The 15,774-nt window shown below is 37.9% G+C and overlaps 1 long non-coding RNA gene across 1 annotated transcript; it reads left to right on the top strand.

Moving 5' to 3' along the window:
* Nucleotides 1-235: 235 nt before the first annotated feature.
* On the top strand, nucleotides 236-9,830 carry LOC141376347 (uncharacterized). Its single transcript, XR_012386243.1, has 3 exons — nucleotides 236-1,337; nucleotides 1,661-2,762; nucleotides 7,914-9,830. It is a non-coding gene; the product is annotated as an uncharacterized lncRNA (long non-coding RNA).
* The last annotated feature ends 5,944 nt before the right edge of the window (nucleotides 9,831-15,774 follow it).

Here is a 15,774-nt window from a genome sequence, read left to right as displayed (position 1 = left end):
TCTAAACGGACAGAATGGATTTGAATGGAATTTAAATATATGTAAAATTCTTCAAAGGTAAGCTATTAACATGCAGAATAGGCTTTCGTTTTCATTTCAGGACAATATTGGAATAGCTCAATGTATTATATAGCATGTAGCATGGCATAGGCATCATCCCTCCTGTGAAAATTTTATTCTTTTTTAAATATTTCTCAAGAGAATATTTTACAGCATTTCCTATAATATTTTTTTTCTGAATAAAGTATTTTTTTCTTTAGTTTGGTTGGAAAAAAGCAGTTTTTAGTTCAGTTAAAATAATATTTATGGTCAATATTGTAGGATAATAAAATATGACTTTTTCAAGTCAATGGACAACTACTGTTGTCCATTGACTTGAATAATTAACTAAACAAAACAAAACAAAACAAAACAAAAAAGCTTTAAAATTATTTAAGGTAAGCAATTTATATGGGCTGAATTTAAACAAAGAAATATTGTAAATTGTAAATAAAAATTAAGTAAGAACATTACTACAATTGTTGCAACAGAGGCTCATTCAAAAAATGTACCTCTATACAAATTTCTGGAGATTGCAAATTATATAACCAGAAGTACGTATGGCTGCATTTTGTCTTTAAAAGGAATGCTATGGGGTGGTATGACATTGTTCCTTTTCTCGCTTACCAGCTGACCGCTTACCTCCATATGGACAGCTTTCTGACTGTTACGTTTACCCAGTTACTTGCTGTCACGGTCACACAATGAAGACCTGGATGGTTATCTCTTTTTGTCAATTTATTCAAAACAATGTGGATAGATCAATTGGAGAAGCAGACAAGTGATATTCTTGGAATGAGAGTGGTCTTGTGAGCAGTTCACAAGGAAAACAAGTATCTTCATTCAACCATCAGAGTATTAAAGTCACTTCCCTTTATCACAGCATGTGCATCCAGAGGTTAAGAGAACCCTCATGGCAGAAGGGAAACATCCACGGAAGAAGGCAAGTAGGGGAGAAGGTGAGGTGAACCATCTGACTTTGATTCCAGCCAATGTACAACTGGAAAAGGTGAGTCTTTATAGGTGTGGTGATTGATGGTGCTGGTGTGTGGAATTAGTATTCAGGTGGTTGTGCTCTGTGATTTCTGGAAGCTGGACCTCAGCAAAGACTCGTCTGTCCCTGAATCGTCACAGGAATCAGTCTCATGCTCTCTACTCCTCCATGACCACCACAGCAGCTGTTTAGGATACAGCCTGGTCAAGATATGGAAACCTTGGGATCAGGGCCTCGGGATGAGTATCCCCAAGTGGAAATAGAGAATAAAGAGAATGATCACAGTTGGATGGGCGTTACCTTAGTGGGTGCTACAAGGTTTACTATGTAGTTGACGATCGCCTACACCTCCCTCTACCCTAAACCTAACCATCATAGTAGCATGGATGTTACCTTAGTGGGCGGTACAATGTCTACTACGTAGTTGACGATCACCAATGTCATCAAGTGGCTGCAGTGAGGACATCATGGAAATTTGAGATCTCAAAAAGCGTACACAGCGACCTCTGGTAAATTCCTGAAAATAAAAACTGTAAAAAAAAAAGTAGCTCCTGGAAAAAAATTGGTGCTCTGCAGAAATGTATACAGGAGTACGTAATCAGAAAGAGTTTGTTTGTTTAAATTCAGCCCATACAAATTGTTTGCAACCACTTACTTTAAAAAAAAATGTTGTAAATCCAATGAATTAATTTTCTAGTGTAGTGAACCAAACTGTCTTTGAAATAGTATCTTGCAAAATAACTAAAATATTATATACTGTCAACATGGCAAAGAAATAAATTATTTTGACAGTTATTAGAAATTAGTTATTAATATTACTGTTTTAATCTGTGCTCTCAATTAAACAGCACTTGGGAAATATTTGAAAAAAACAAAAAACAAAAAACGATTTCATAGGAGTGCTAATGTAATTTTTAATAAAATGCATTTTGGGCATGGCAGCATTTTTAGATTTTTCTTTGTAAGTGTAAAAAGTAAATGATTAAAAGATGATTCCTTGGATTTGCTAAACAATTTATTTGGGCTGAATTTAAACAAACAAATTATTTTGAATACAACTAAATCTAATTTGTTTGTTTAAATTTAGTTATTATCAGTGTACATTTTAGTACATGCAGTGTGTAAAACAGCACCAGTGATTGTGGTGTAAATTTATTCAGCCCCAACATGGCCTCTATTTATTTCCAGAATTACAGCCTCTACAGCAAGAGAAGAATAAAAGTTCTGACAAAACATAATAAAAAAACGAAAACACAAATGACAGATAAGTGGTATCTATCTACAGAAGTCAACACCAGATCCACAGAAGCTGCAATAAAGGTTAATCTGTGCAAAGGAAGGGGTTGAAGCAAAATAATAATGATAAACGTTCAAACATTAGCTCTGAAGAGCTCAGCATTTTACAAAACAATCTTTAAAGTGCTGTGAGGCACACTATAAAAACTGGTGAGAAGGATAATAAATCACAAGTAGCCTTGAAAACTAGGCAAAAATAATTGCATTACCTGCGATTTTAGAATTTAGCCGAGAGGAGGGAAAATTCAAAAAGGATTTGTTTTCTATAAATTCACCATAAACTTTTAAACCACTAACAGAGTTGACAAAAAAGTTGATATTTTCTACAATCATATCAGATACCACAAGGAATGTCTAAAACTTGGTTGTATTTTTTAAAATTTTATTATAATCTTTTTCAAATGAATGAGAAATTCACTAAAATATGATAATTGTAACGCGGAGACTGACACGGAGGGATCCATTATGCAGTATTTTTTAGTCAAGCTTTCACTCAAACACACAGTATGCACTAAAGTGCAAACACATCCACAACAGTCTATGAAGTATCAAGACTGGCAATGAACAGACACAGAGGGTTTTACCAGGCATGGGTCGTGGGCAGGCTGCAAGTATCAGAGTCTGTGTATCAGGCGTGGGTCGTGGGCAGGTAGCGAGTATCAGAGTCCGTGTATCAGGCGTGGGTCGTGGGCAGGCAGAAGGCGAAGCAGAGTCAGAAGACAGGCTGGAGTAATGCACGAAGAATCAGGCAGGGAATAACGCTCAGTAATGCTGGCCGGGGCTAAACAAGACTTCGCACTGACTGAGTGTTTGGAGCTGGCTTATAAAGGGTACGTGGGTCGTTAGCTTGATTCAGAACAGGTGGATGCACAATCAGCGTGTACAGATGATGTAATGCTAGAAGTCCGGAGATGGCGGCCTCTGCTGGCCAGCGAGGGGAATGACTGGGACCGAGTCGGTGACAGAGCCCCCCCCCCAACGAACGGCTCCTGAAGTGAGAAGAGTCTCGACGCCGGGGTCTTCCATGGGGGCGAGGGGCCGGCATATCCGAATGCTGCAAGTGGAACTCATCCAACAGAGTTAAGTCAAGAATGTCCTTACGATTGATCCATGATCTTTCCTCCGGGCCGTACCCCTCCCAGTCGATGAGGTATTGGAGTTGACCACCCCGGCGTCTGGATCTCAGGATCTTGTGGATCTGATAGGCTTCCTCTCCGTCGATCATGAGAGGGGGGGGACCCTGTTCACCGGCTGCCACCTCCCTATCCGTCTCGGCTGGGCCAACAGCAGGCTTGAGCAGGGAAACTGGAAAGTAGGAGAGATGCGATAATGGTTAGGGAGTGTCAGTCGAAAAGAAACAGGTGATATTTGGCATTCAATTTGAAACGGACCCACGTACCTAGGGCTGAGCTTCTTGGAGGGTAGTCTCAAGCGAAGATCTCGAGCGGATAGCCATACCCATTGTCCTGGGGAATACGTGGGGCCAGGACGACGATGACGGTCGGCTTGCTCCTTGAATCTTCGAATGGCATGAGACAAATGGGTATGAGCTGCGTTTCAGACCTCCTTGCACTTTCTGAACCAGGTGTCAACTGCTGGGAGCTCTGTGGTTTCACCTGACCAGGGAAATAGGGGAGGTTGGAAACCCAGCACACATTGAAAAGGAGTCAGACCCGTAGATGCCTTCCTGAGAGAGTTCTGTGCATACTCAGCCCACATGAGGAATTTATTCCAGTCTGATTGGTTGGAATGACAGTAGGTGCGCAGAAAGCGACCGATCTCCTGGTTGAGACGTTCTGTCTGTCCGTTGGACTGAGGGTGATAACCGGAAGTTAAACTGATATTTATTTGAAGGTTCTGGAAGAAGGCTGACCATAGTCGGGACTTGAACTGGGGACCTCGGTCTGAAACAATGTCTTCAGGCAAACCATAATATCGGAAGACGTACTCACACAGAAGTTCTGCTGTTTCCAGGGTTGTGGGTAATTTGGGTATAGCGATCAGGCGACAGGATTTGGAGAAACGGTCCACGACCGTGAGAATGGTGGTGTTACCCTGTGACTGGGGTAGATCCGTGATAAAGTCAATTGCTATGTGAGACCATGGGCGACGGGGGAGCTCTAGAGGTTGTAACAGACCAGCTGGACGGTGACGGGAATGCTTAGCCATCTGACAGGGGGAACATTTATTGATAAAGTCAATCACGTCTTTGTGCATAGATGACCACCAATAACGAGACTGGATCAGTTGCACAGTTGCAGTACTGCCTGGGTGACCCGAACTGGGGTGATTGTGCACTTCAGCCATTAGTCTTCCACGGAGCAGAGGGGGCACATAGATCTTGTTCTCGGGGCATGCCTGCGGAGTGGGATTTTGGTCAGAAGCCTGCGTTATCTCATGTTCAATGTCCCATCGAATGGGTGCTACAATGAGCGGATTCTTCAAAATGGGTTCTACTTCCTCTAGTGCAGTATCCTCGTCGGAGATACGAGAGAGTGCATCTGCCTTGATATTCTTTGAGCCTGGGATGTAAGTAACTTGAAAGTCAAATCCTTTAAAGAACAGCGCCCACCTGGCCTGTCTAGGATTTAAGCGTTTGCAGGATCTGATGTACTCCAGGTTCTTGTGATCTGTGATAACTGTGAATGGGTGTTTTGCGCCCTCAAGCCAATGTCTCCATTCTTCGAGAGCAGCCTTCATGGCGAGGAGTTCACGATTACCCACGTCATAATTTCTCTCGGCGGGACTCAGCTTGCGGGAATAGAAAGCACAGGGATGGAGCTTGTTAGAGGTCGGGGATCTTTGGGACAGGATGGCTCTGACACCGGAGTTGGAGGCGTCGATCTCAACAATGAATGGCCGTGCAGGGTCTGGATGACACAGAATGGGTGCATGGGTGAATCAGGCTTTGAGCTGGTCAAACGCTTTAATGGCTTCCGAGTTCCACTTCAGGCGGGCGTTATTGGCTTTGACCATGGCTGTGAGAGGAGCAGCTACTGAACTGAAGTTCCTAATGAACCGTCTGTAGAAGTTGGCGAATCCCAGGAAACGTTGTAACTGCCGGATGGTTTCGGGTCGAGGCCAGTGAGTGACAGAATCCACCTTTTGTTGGTCCATGGCCACTTCCTCGGGACTGATAACGTAACCCAGAAAGGATATGCAGGACTTATGGAACTCACAATTTGAGATTTTAGCATACAATCGATGCTGAATGAGGCGATTTAGCACAGCTCTGACATGCTTAATGTGTTCTGGCAATGAGTTGGAGTATATCAGGATATCGTCGATGTACACGATGACCCACTGGTTGAGCATGTCTCGAAATATCTCATTTATGAACGCCTGAAACACTGAAGGACTGTTAGCTAGGCCGAAGGGCATAACAAGATATTCGTAGAGGCCATTGATGGTAGAGAACCCGGTCTTCCACTCGTCTCCTTGGCGGATTCGGACAAGGTTGTAAGCGCTGCGGAGATCCAATTTGGTGAAATATTGGGCTGAGCGGAGTTGTTCAAGGGCTGCTGGAACTAGGGGTAACGGGTAACGGTACTTGATGGTTATTTCATTTAATCCTCTGGAGTTGATACATGGGCGCAAACTGCCATCCTTCTTCTTGACGAAGAAGAAACCAGCTGAAGCAGGTGAAGTAGACGGTCTTATAAACCCCTTCTCTAGCTCCTCAGAGATGTACGAGTTCATGGCTTCAGTTTCTGGTTGAGAGAGGGGAAAAATACGACCACGAGGAGGCGTGGTACCGGGTAATAAATCAATGGCACAGTCGTACTCATGATGAGGTGGGAGCTTGGTAGCTTCTTGTTTGTTAAACGCTTCAAGGAGATCATGGTAGTTCTCGGGGACTTGACAGATCTCGGATTCCTCCATACTGGATATGGTGTTTATCTGAACAGGGGAAACAGAGTGTAGACATTGGGTAACGCACTTTTCGCTCCATTTAACAATCTCACCAGTCTTCCAGGAGACTTGAGGGTCATGAAGTTGTAACCAGGGGAGTCCGAGTATAACATGGTGTCTGGGAGAGTCAATGGCAAGGAGAGAGATTTCCTCTACGTGGAGAGAGCCTGTGCGAAGAACTAATGGCAACGTTTGGAACTTTACGTGTCCATCCCCCAGGGGGCGCCCATCTATAGCAGTGATGGCTAGGGAGGAATTACAGGAAGTTAGAGGGATGGAGTGAGCAGAAGCAAACTTGCAGTCAATAAAGTCACCAGCGGCTCCTGAATCGACCATAGCCAAAGTCGAAATCTCAGTCTCCTTATATTTTAGACAGACAGGAACGCTCACAATGTCATTGGTAGTCGTGAAAACGGTGGTGGCACTCACCGGAAGAGCCTTAGGTGGAGGTTTGTTGGGGCATAAGATCTTCATGTGACCTGAAAGTCCGCAATACATGCACAAGTGGTTCCTCCTCCTCCGTTCACGTTCTTCAGGGGTTAAACGAGTCCTGCCCAACTGCATGGGCTCCGTGGGAGTTTCAGGGGATACAGGGCTGGAAATGGCAGAGCACAGAGGGTTACGAGTGCGGAGCAATGTGTCTAACCTGATAGATAACTCGATAAGCTGGTACAGTGTCTTCCCCTCATCACGACATGCCATCTCTTTTTGCAATTCTGGTCTCAAAGCTTTCCGATAGAGTGTAGTGAGTGGATCATCAGCCCAGCCTGTCTGCGCTGCCAGCGTGCGAAAATGCAGAGCGAATTCAGCTGCGGGTCGATCTCCCTGTTGTACACACAAAAGCTCCTCACCAGCATTACAACCACCCTCAGGATGATCAAATACAGTGCAAAATCGTTTGAGAAAGTCATTAAATGAGGGGAATATCGGGGTACTGTCTGGCCAAACTGCGATAGCCCAGTCTAAAGCTTTTCCAGAAAGCAGTGAACATACAAAAGCGATCTTACCATTTTCATCCTTAAATAGATGGGGTTGCTGGGCAATGAACAGCTTACACTGCAGTAAAAAGCCTTTGCATTTAGCTGGGTTACCTGTGAATTTATCGGGGAATGCCAAACGAACTCCTGAGGCAGTCTGGGTCTGTGTCAGCAAGGGTTGACTCGTAGAGTAATTGGCGGTTAGTTGCGCTGTGGAAGCAGCTTGCAGGTTTTGCAGAGATTTCACCAGTTCATCTGTTAGCTGAGTCAAATGCGTTAGTTGCTGTTGATGTGTAGTTAGTACCTGAGCTTGAGCTGTGACTTCATGTGACAAAACCTGTATGGCTGCGGGATCCGTGTTGGGCGAAGTCTTCTGTAACGCGGAGACTGACACGGAGGGATCCATTATGCAGTATTTATTAGTCAAGCTTTCACTCAAACACACAGTATGCACTAAAGTGCAAACACACATCCACAACAGTCTATGAAGTATCAAGACTGGCAATGAACAGACACAGAGGGTTTACCAGGCATGGGTCGTGGGCAGGCTGCAAGTATCAGAGTCCGTGTATCAGGCGTGGGTCGTGGGCAGGTAGCGAGTATCAGAGTCCGTGTGTCAGGCGTGGGTCGTGGGCAGGCAGAAGGCGAAGCAGAGTCAGAAGACAGGCTGGAGTAATGCACGAAGAATCAGGCAGGAAATAATAATAGAGTTGACAAATAATTCTCTTCTATTGGTGTATCCTAAATATTTTATAGAAAATAATGAGAACAATTAAGACAAATCAACAGAGATTCCCACCAGAGTATGTGACATCAATTTAATTTTGGATATAGTCACATGCTTAATCTATCAGTGCTTTACAAATGCTTCATTTTTAAAACCAATGTAACAGAGTTGAGCAGAATGTAGCAACTAAGGCTGCACGATATTTGAAAAATCTGACTTTGAGATATTTTTTTTCTGCAAATTGTATTGCGATATGAATTTAATTTCACCCAACAATTTAAATACCTCTATTTGAAAATATTTAAGTCATAAAGATTGACTGGCATGATCAAATCTTTTTAATAAAATAAATTACAAGCATACATAAATACCACAGAGCAAAAATGAAAGGTGGGTGATGCAGTGCCGCAGTAGGTGGTGCTGACGCCTCACAGCAAGAAAGTCGCTGGTTTGAGCCTCAACTGGGTCTTGGTGCTTCTGTGTAGAGTTTGCATGTTCTCCCTGCGTTTAAGTGGGTTTCCTCCGAGTGCTCCGGTTTCCCCCACAGTCCAAAGACATGCGGTACAGGTGAATTGAGTAGGTTAAATTGTCTGTAGTGTATGAGTGTGTGTGTGTGAACGAGTTTGTGTGGATGTTTCCCAGAGATGGGTTGTGGCTGGAAGGGCATCCGCTGCATAAAAACGTGCTGGATAAGTTGGTGGTTCATTCCACTGTGGCGACCTTGGATTAATAAAGGGACTATGCCTAAAAGAAAACGAATGAATGAAAAATGAAAGGTAAATAAACAGTGCTTTATGGTTTTCTAGGAAATATAACAGTTGCAAAATTGGACAATCACACACAAAATAACATGGCCATCCTTGTATAAATATTTACATACAATAATATAAAAAAAATAAATTATATTTTTATTTAAAAAATTGTAATAAACAATCTAATCCTGTGATGTGACAATTGCAGATGCACACATCGCGATAGTGGTGCTCAAACAATATATTGTTCAACCCCAGTGGAAACAGACACAACTGGGCCCGGCGCAATGTGGCGCAAGGTGCAACGCAATTGTTATTTGCTAGTTTTAGCTTGGCGCAAGAGTCACATAAATATAAATGATTAAAATATTACAAAACATTATTTTCTAGCCTAAATAAATTTAAAAACCACTGCCTTTATGCTTTCTTAATCTTGGGAGGCTTTTTCAGTTCATTCAATTTGCTTTTGTATAATTATATTATTATTAGCAGTATTATTTATAATATCCATATTTTTATTTGTTTTATTAAAAACAAGCTTAGATTTATCCACCTGTCAGGTTTTAGACCATATAGGGCATAGCAGGTGTATTTGTAAATAACTCGGTATTTTGACCACACTTTGTTACTATTGCTCATTTATTCGTTTGCTGGAAATTAGAACTGAATTTAGAAATAGTTTTGAAACAAATCTTTGCACTTAACAAACGAAATTAATTATTTATAGGCTAATCGATGTCTGTGGTAAAGGTTTCCCTATCCCTGAGAGCGAAAGTGAAACTAGATTATGAGATGCCTTATCTCTTATTCTCGCTCTGTAGATGCTTTGTTTAACTGTTTACTTGCTAGTGAAATACTCAGGTTTTCCACTTACACTTACTTTACGTCATGTAAATAGCAAATGTGCCGTGGCACGGCGCAACTGGCTCTTAAAGGGAATGGCAGATGAGACTCTGATTGGTTTATCCTCAAAACACACCTATAACTCCTTAAGAAAATAAACTAAACCCTTTTAGACCATGCGCCACGGCGCAAAGGGGATTTTTCCGTTTAAATTAGCAAAAGTGGATTCTGACACGCCCTGAAAGCGTTTGCGCATGGGCCTTCAAAATAAAGCCCAACATGTGTTTTTTAATACTAAAGTTACAAAAAAATAATGCAGAAAACTATTTTTTCATACAAAGGTTTATTTACTTAACACAGTAAACACACACACAAAAAAGATTAAAATCAGTCTTAATTATTTCATGATATTTGAAGCTGAATGTGTAATTAAGAGACAGATTGAAAAAATAATAAAAAGCATATCTTGGGATGTAAAATATTCCTGCAATTTTATAATCACATTGTAGATCAGAGGTACAGGACAAGCTAAATTTTCCTAAATTTCAAGGTCACTCCTTTAGTCCTATTTGGATGAAAAGGTTATTTTAAACATATTTTGTGAGTTACATTCTAAAGCACAGCATTACAAAAATCAATGTTGCATTAAATATTTCTTTTCTAAAGCTACACTTTTTGGGTGTAATTTGTCAGTCGAACCTAATGTGTTATCATAACAATTAATTCATTCACAAATTTAACCGACTTTTAAAAAACCTCCACCTGAATTAAAAAAAGATCTCTAACAATCTTAATATTTTCAAAATAAAGCCTTTTAGTATATATTCCCACCAATTACCAATATAATGCTGATATAATATAATATTAATGCCAATATAATGCTTATTTGTGATCAAGAGAGCAGCATGTTGTATAGTTAACTAAATTAAAAAACATCAGTTGACATTATATCAAAAATCTATGAATAAAGTACAGACGTGGTCCATTCAGAGTAAGCCGAGAATGTCTCGCTAACTAATGCCAAACTTCAAAAGCCACCAAACCTATTGTAAATTTCCACTATATTCATATGACTGCATAATTCAGATGTTTTAAAGACAATCTCTTGCGTGTAGAGAAGAAATGACACTAATTGCTTTAGATGTGTTTGTATGAGCCTGAACCAATCATTTACAAAGCATTTCACAATTCTCTATACAGAATTTGTTTCCCTCAATGGTCTTATTTATGCGACAGGACACACACAGACTCACAAACACATGCATGCACACAAGCACAGCAGTGTTCAACACAAAAGAGCATCTTTGGATATAGCATTTATATCTGCTGTTGTCGGTTTACACATTTGGCACAATAAACAGTTAACTGTATGCTTTTGTGAAATTGTAAATTAAAGACACTAACCTGTATATGGTGCCACAGTGAAGATGAACTGTATGTTGATATCATAAAAAAAAAAAAAAATTCTGGAAGGAATATCTGATGGTGACATAATAATGCGTGTCATTAATTAATTCATGGACTATTCAATTAAAATGTAAAAATAAATGTCAAATAATTATAAATAATTATTAAAAAATTATTATAAAATTGTAAATAAATAAAATATAAAGATAAATAAATAAAAACATTGGTACAAAAGAAACAAGGAAATAAAAAAAGCTTTAAAACTGATTTTTAAAATACAGTTGAAGTCAGATTTTTTCTTTCGTTTTCAAATATTTTCCAAATGATGTTTAACAGAGGAAGGAAAGTTTCAGATTATGTCTGATGATGTTTTTTCTTCTGGAGAAATCTAATTTGTTTATAAAATACATAATTTAATATTAAAAGCAGTTTTTAATAAATAAAAAAACATTTTAAGGTCAATATTATTAGCCCCTTTAAGCTATATATTTTTTCAATAGTCTACAGAACAAACCACCGTTTACAATAACTTGCCTAATTACCCTAACCTACCTAGTTAACTTAACTAACGTAGTTAAACCTTTAAATGTCACTTTAAGCTGTCACATTATTATAATGTCACATTAGTCTTAAAAATTGTTGAATACTATTTACTGTCATCATTGCAAAGATATCAGTTAACAAATCAGTAATTAGAAATGAGTTATTAAATCTTACATACTTATATACATTTATGTTTAAAAATGTGTTGAACAAATCTTCTCTCTGTTAAACAGAAATTGGGAGAAAAAAATTCAGACTTTAACTGCAATCAATGAAATGATTAAAGGGTCATGAAACTAGTTTTCCCCCTAATATTTAGCAGGAGTTTTCATACAGGTTTTGATGCTTTTGCAATAATTAAATAATTATGAAAATAATAATAATAATAATAATAATAATAATAATAATAATAATAATAATAATAATAATACAATTTGTGTAAAATAAAAAATATCAAAATAAACAAGCAAACAGGTAAAATTAATTAAAAATGATTATACACAATTTCAACCAATTTGCTTGTTTTGTTCAATATTTTTTATTTTACACAATTTTGTTTTTAATATTTCTATATTTAATTATTACAAAAACATCAAAACCTGTATGAAAACCCCTGCTAAATAAAATGTAGTTTCATATATAGAAGTCAGAATTATTACTTGGATTTTTTCTTTTCTTCGTTCATCCAAACATGGAAATTTTCACAGTACGCCTGATAATATTTTTTTCTTTTTTTCAGAAAGTCTCATTTGCTTTATTTTGGCTAGAATAAAAGCAGATTTAAAAACGTTTTAAACCATGTTAAGGTGAAAATTATTAGCTCCCTTCAGCTATATTTTAATTCAGGGGCTAATAATTCTGACTTCAGCTGTATATATAATGAGCAAATAAATAAATTAACATAGTATGTAACTTACTTAATATTTTAGTACAATTTATATATTATATTTTACAGCTTGACCATTTAAATAAATATCTTAAATTGAGCCTATATTAGTAGGTCTACAATTGAAAACATGTAAAATAGGAACATGGAAGCAATATTCTAAAAGCATCTCGTGTAAACATCTTAATCATACTATAGTCCTATTGAGAATAAAGAGAATATATAATTTGTAAATAATCAAAAAGTAAATAATTTGATTTCCGATATCCATGTAAACTTGTGGTTAAAAGTGTGGTGAAGCACAAGGGCTCCTCTCAGCACCAGATTGCCAGTTGTCTTTAGATCCGGCACAAATAGCTGCTTTTTGCTCCAGCAAGCCAGTGACAGATAGACATCTTTGTACTGCAAGCTTTTTTAGACAATTGAGCGAGACTGTGAACCGCACATTCTGCTAATGGCTACAGCACAGACTCGGATGAACTGTCAGCGGCTCAGTCTGAGTCTACAGTTGTCTGGAAATACAATAAACAGGCATGAACTGAAGACAAGCTGCCATTTTGTGAGAGATAAAAAAATATATGTCAAAGTTTGCACCTAAAACATCTCTGTACTTTTTTTTTAAGCGTCAACGGTGTAAGGGGTAATAGAGCAAATTGCTGGATTTCAAAGCTAAATGGCCAAATATTTTGACATCTGAGACTTTGTGATGCGTTTATGTTTACTTAGACATGTTTACGTTGATAGCTTAAAGCAAAAAGAAGTGCTGTCCCAAATTTATATACAGTATGCAGTCATTTTATCAAGCTAATGCTTGAATGTTTCGTTTAGTGTGACAATTTCATTCCTCTAATGTCAGAAGTGCATACAGTATGAATATAGGTCACAAAACCAGATACATAAATTAAGTGTACCATTTAGAATGAAATCAGGAATGCTTTGTTGTGTGTATTATGGTAGCAAATGACAGCTTTGTTATAACAAAAATGTATCTCTTGAAAAAAAGTATAATAATAGTAATAATTTCATATATTAGTTTTTGATTAAATTTTTACTGCAAAAAAAAAACTTTTAAAAATGCATTATCAAAGTAAAAAATACATTTCATGCTTTAAAGAATCCTCAGAAAAAATAACAATAATAATAAAAAAATCATCCAGTGTAATATATGATTATGGGTTATATGCACATGGACTTTTAATTTTAGTCAGCCAGCCGCAGGGCTTCCAGTTAATTGTCCTCCCATACAAAATGGCTGTGTTTAAGATATGATTTCTTAAAAAAAAAAAAAAAAAAAAAACAGCGATCTTCACTGCCTGGATGAGAAACAAAATAAAGTGGGTATCAGACCAAACAAGAAGAACTACATTAAATATTTTTTTCCCACACCATATCTGCAAATTGATTTTACCCCAGTATTTTCAACAGAGTTTTTGCGCTAACCTGCTGCTAATGACAGCACCTCCATTTAAATGTTTTTTTTTTATCTCTATTTACACTTTAACAACCAAAAGGATGTTTAAGTCTATTTAAGTGAATGTATTGTAATTACATTACAACATCAGTGCAGTAAAAGGAACCTTATGAAAATGAAAATCATAATGCTTTCACCTGAAAGTTCATCATTGGCTGAAAAACACTAGCTGTGCATATAGCACATAGTCTTTAATCTAATTGTTAGCTAGCAGTTTTTAATAAGTGTGATTAATTTTGACATAACTGTTTGTTATAACAGATTATTTCACATATTTTCTTACAAAACAATAATTGCTTAACTTAAATACAAATCCCCTTTTTTATGAATACAAATTTATCTGCATACACCACAAGGTATTTGACCTGTATAAATGATAAGTTCAGATGCAAAAACCTTAAAGTGCCTTCTGAAATGTTCTTTTAAAACGAGCCTCCTACGTTTATGTTCAATTATTTCACTTTGATGCCGAAAGAAAATAATCTATTTTTTGCCATAAAATCGAAATTACTGATCACACACACAGGAGCCTAAAAAAATGCCATTTTCGAAGAGAATTCCAGACCCCACTAAGAGGTTTTTGCATCTGAACTCTACAGATAATACCAGATGGTTTTGTGGCATCATCTTCAGCTAATAACCGCTAGACTAAGTTACCCCAAACCTTTGGGGGCAGATTTACTTAACATGGCAGAGCCCATAAAAACACCAATTGAAGTAAACCGTTTTGCTAGTGATTTACTGAAATTGCATAAGTTGAGCACAAATGCAGCAGCTCATTTGCATAATGTACAGTGAACCACAAAAACTTTCACAAATAAATTCTCAAACAAGCAGAGCCATTGACATTAAAGCCGAGTTCAGACTGCATGATTTTCAAACTAGTCGTGTCACAGATGTTTTCACCAGGGCTGGACTGGGGCAAAAAATCGGCCCTGGCATTTTGGGCCAGAGCGGCCCACTAAATTCAATCAAAATGCTATCTATCTATGCACGTCCAATATTTTTATCAACTCATATTCAATAAAACACAAAAGCCATATATATGAAATAAATAAATAAATACAAACTTTAATCTCAATTTAATTTCTGTATACTGTCCATAAAGATATTTGTTGAGTTCTAAAAAATACACTATTCATTCATTTATTTTTCTTCGCATAAGTCCCTTATTTATCAGGGGTTGCCGCAGGGGAATGAACTGCCAACTATTCCAGCATGTTTTATGCAGCAGATGCCTTTTCAGCCACAACCCAAAATTGGAAATCACCCGTACACACTCATTCACACACACTCATACACTACAGCCAATTTAGCTTATTTAATACACTATTCACTCAGCCTATATTCAATAATAAACATAACAAAAACTGCCAGCTGATGCATGGATAAATCTCCAAAGGGAACAGTGTACTTTATAACCTCTTTCACCTCATCCTGCTTGCTGTTTCACTATCTAAACAATGAAAACATAATATAAGTCAAATTTGTTTCATTTTGATATTATGATTAACAGACACCAAACAGCCTCGTGTAGCTGCATATTTATATGAGCATCATCTTCACTCTGCATATTTAAAACAAAACAGGAAATTTAACTGTCTCCTTTCATTTCCATTGAAAAGAATGAACTTTACCCTGTCTCTTTTGCAGAATATCAGTTTTAATAATCAATAATGGCCATTATAACAGTATAACGTACATTAAATTTAAACGATAAAGGTAAGCAATCAGTCAATGTGCAGAATCAGTGTATGTGGTTACATAAATTAATGTATTAGCTTATCTTTGCACTCAGCCAAAACAGTTAACTGAGAACAAGTGATTCAAAAGACATAAGAATTGTTAGATAGAGACAACAAGATGAATATCACGTTTAACAACTATAGTGAGATCAGATCCAGCAGATGAACTGTCTGACATGCAC

Source organism: Danio rerio, chromosome 10 (assembly GCF_049306965.1).
Source record: "Danio rerio strain Tuebingen ecotype United States chromosome 10, GRCz12tu, whole genome shotgun sequence".
NCBI classification, from domain to species: domain Eukaryota; kingdom Metazoa; phylum Chordata; class Actinopteri; order Cypriniformes; family Danionidae; genus Danio; species Danio rerio.
This window is presented reverse-complemented; position numbering and strand designations above follow the sequence as displayed.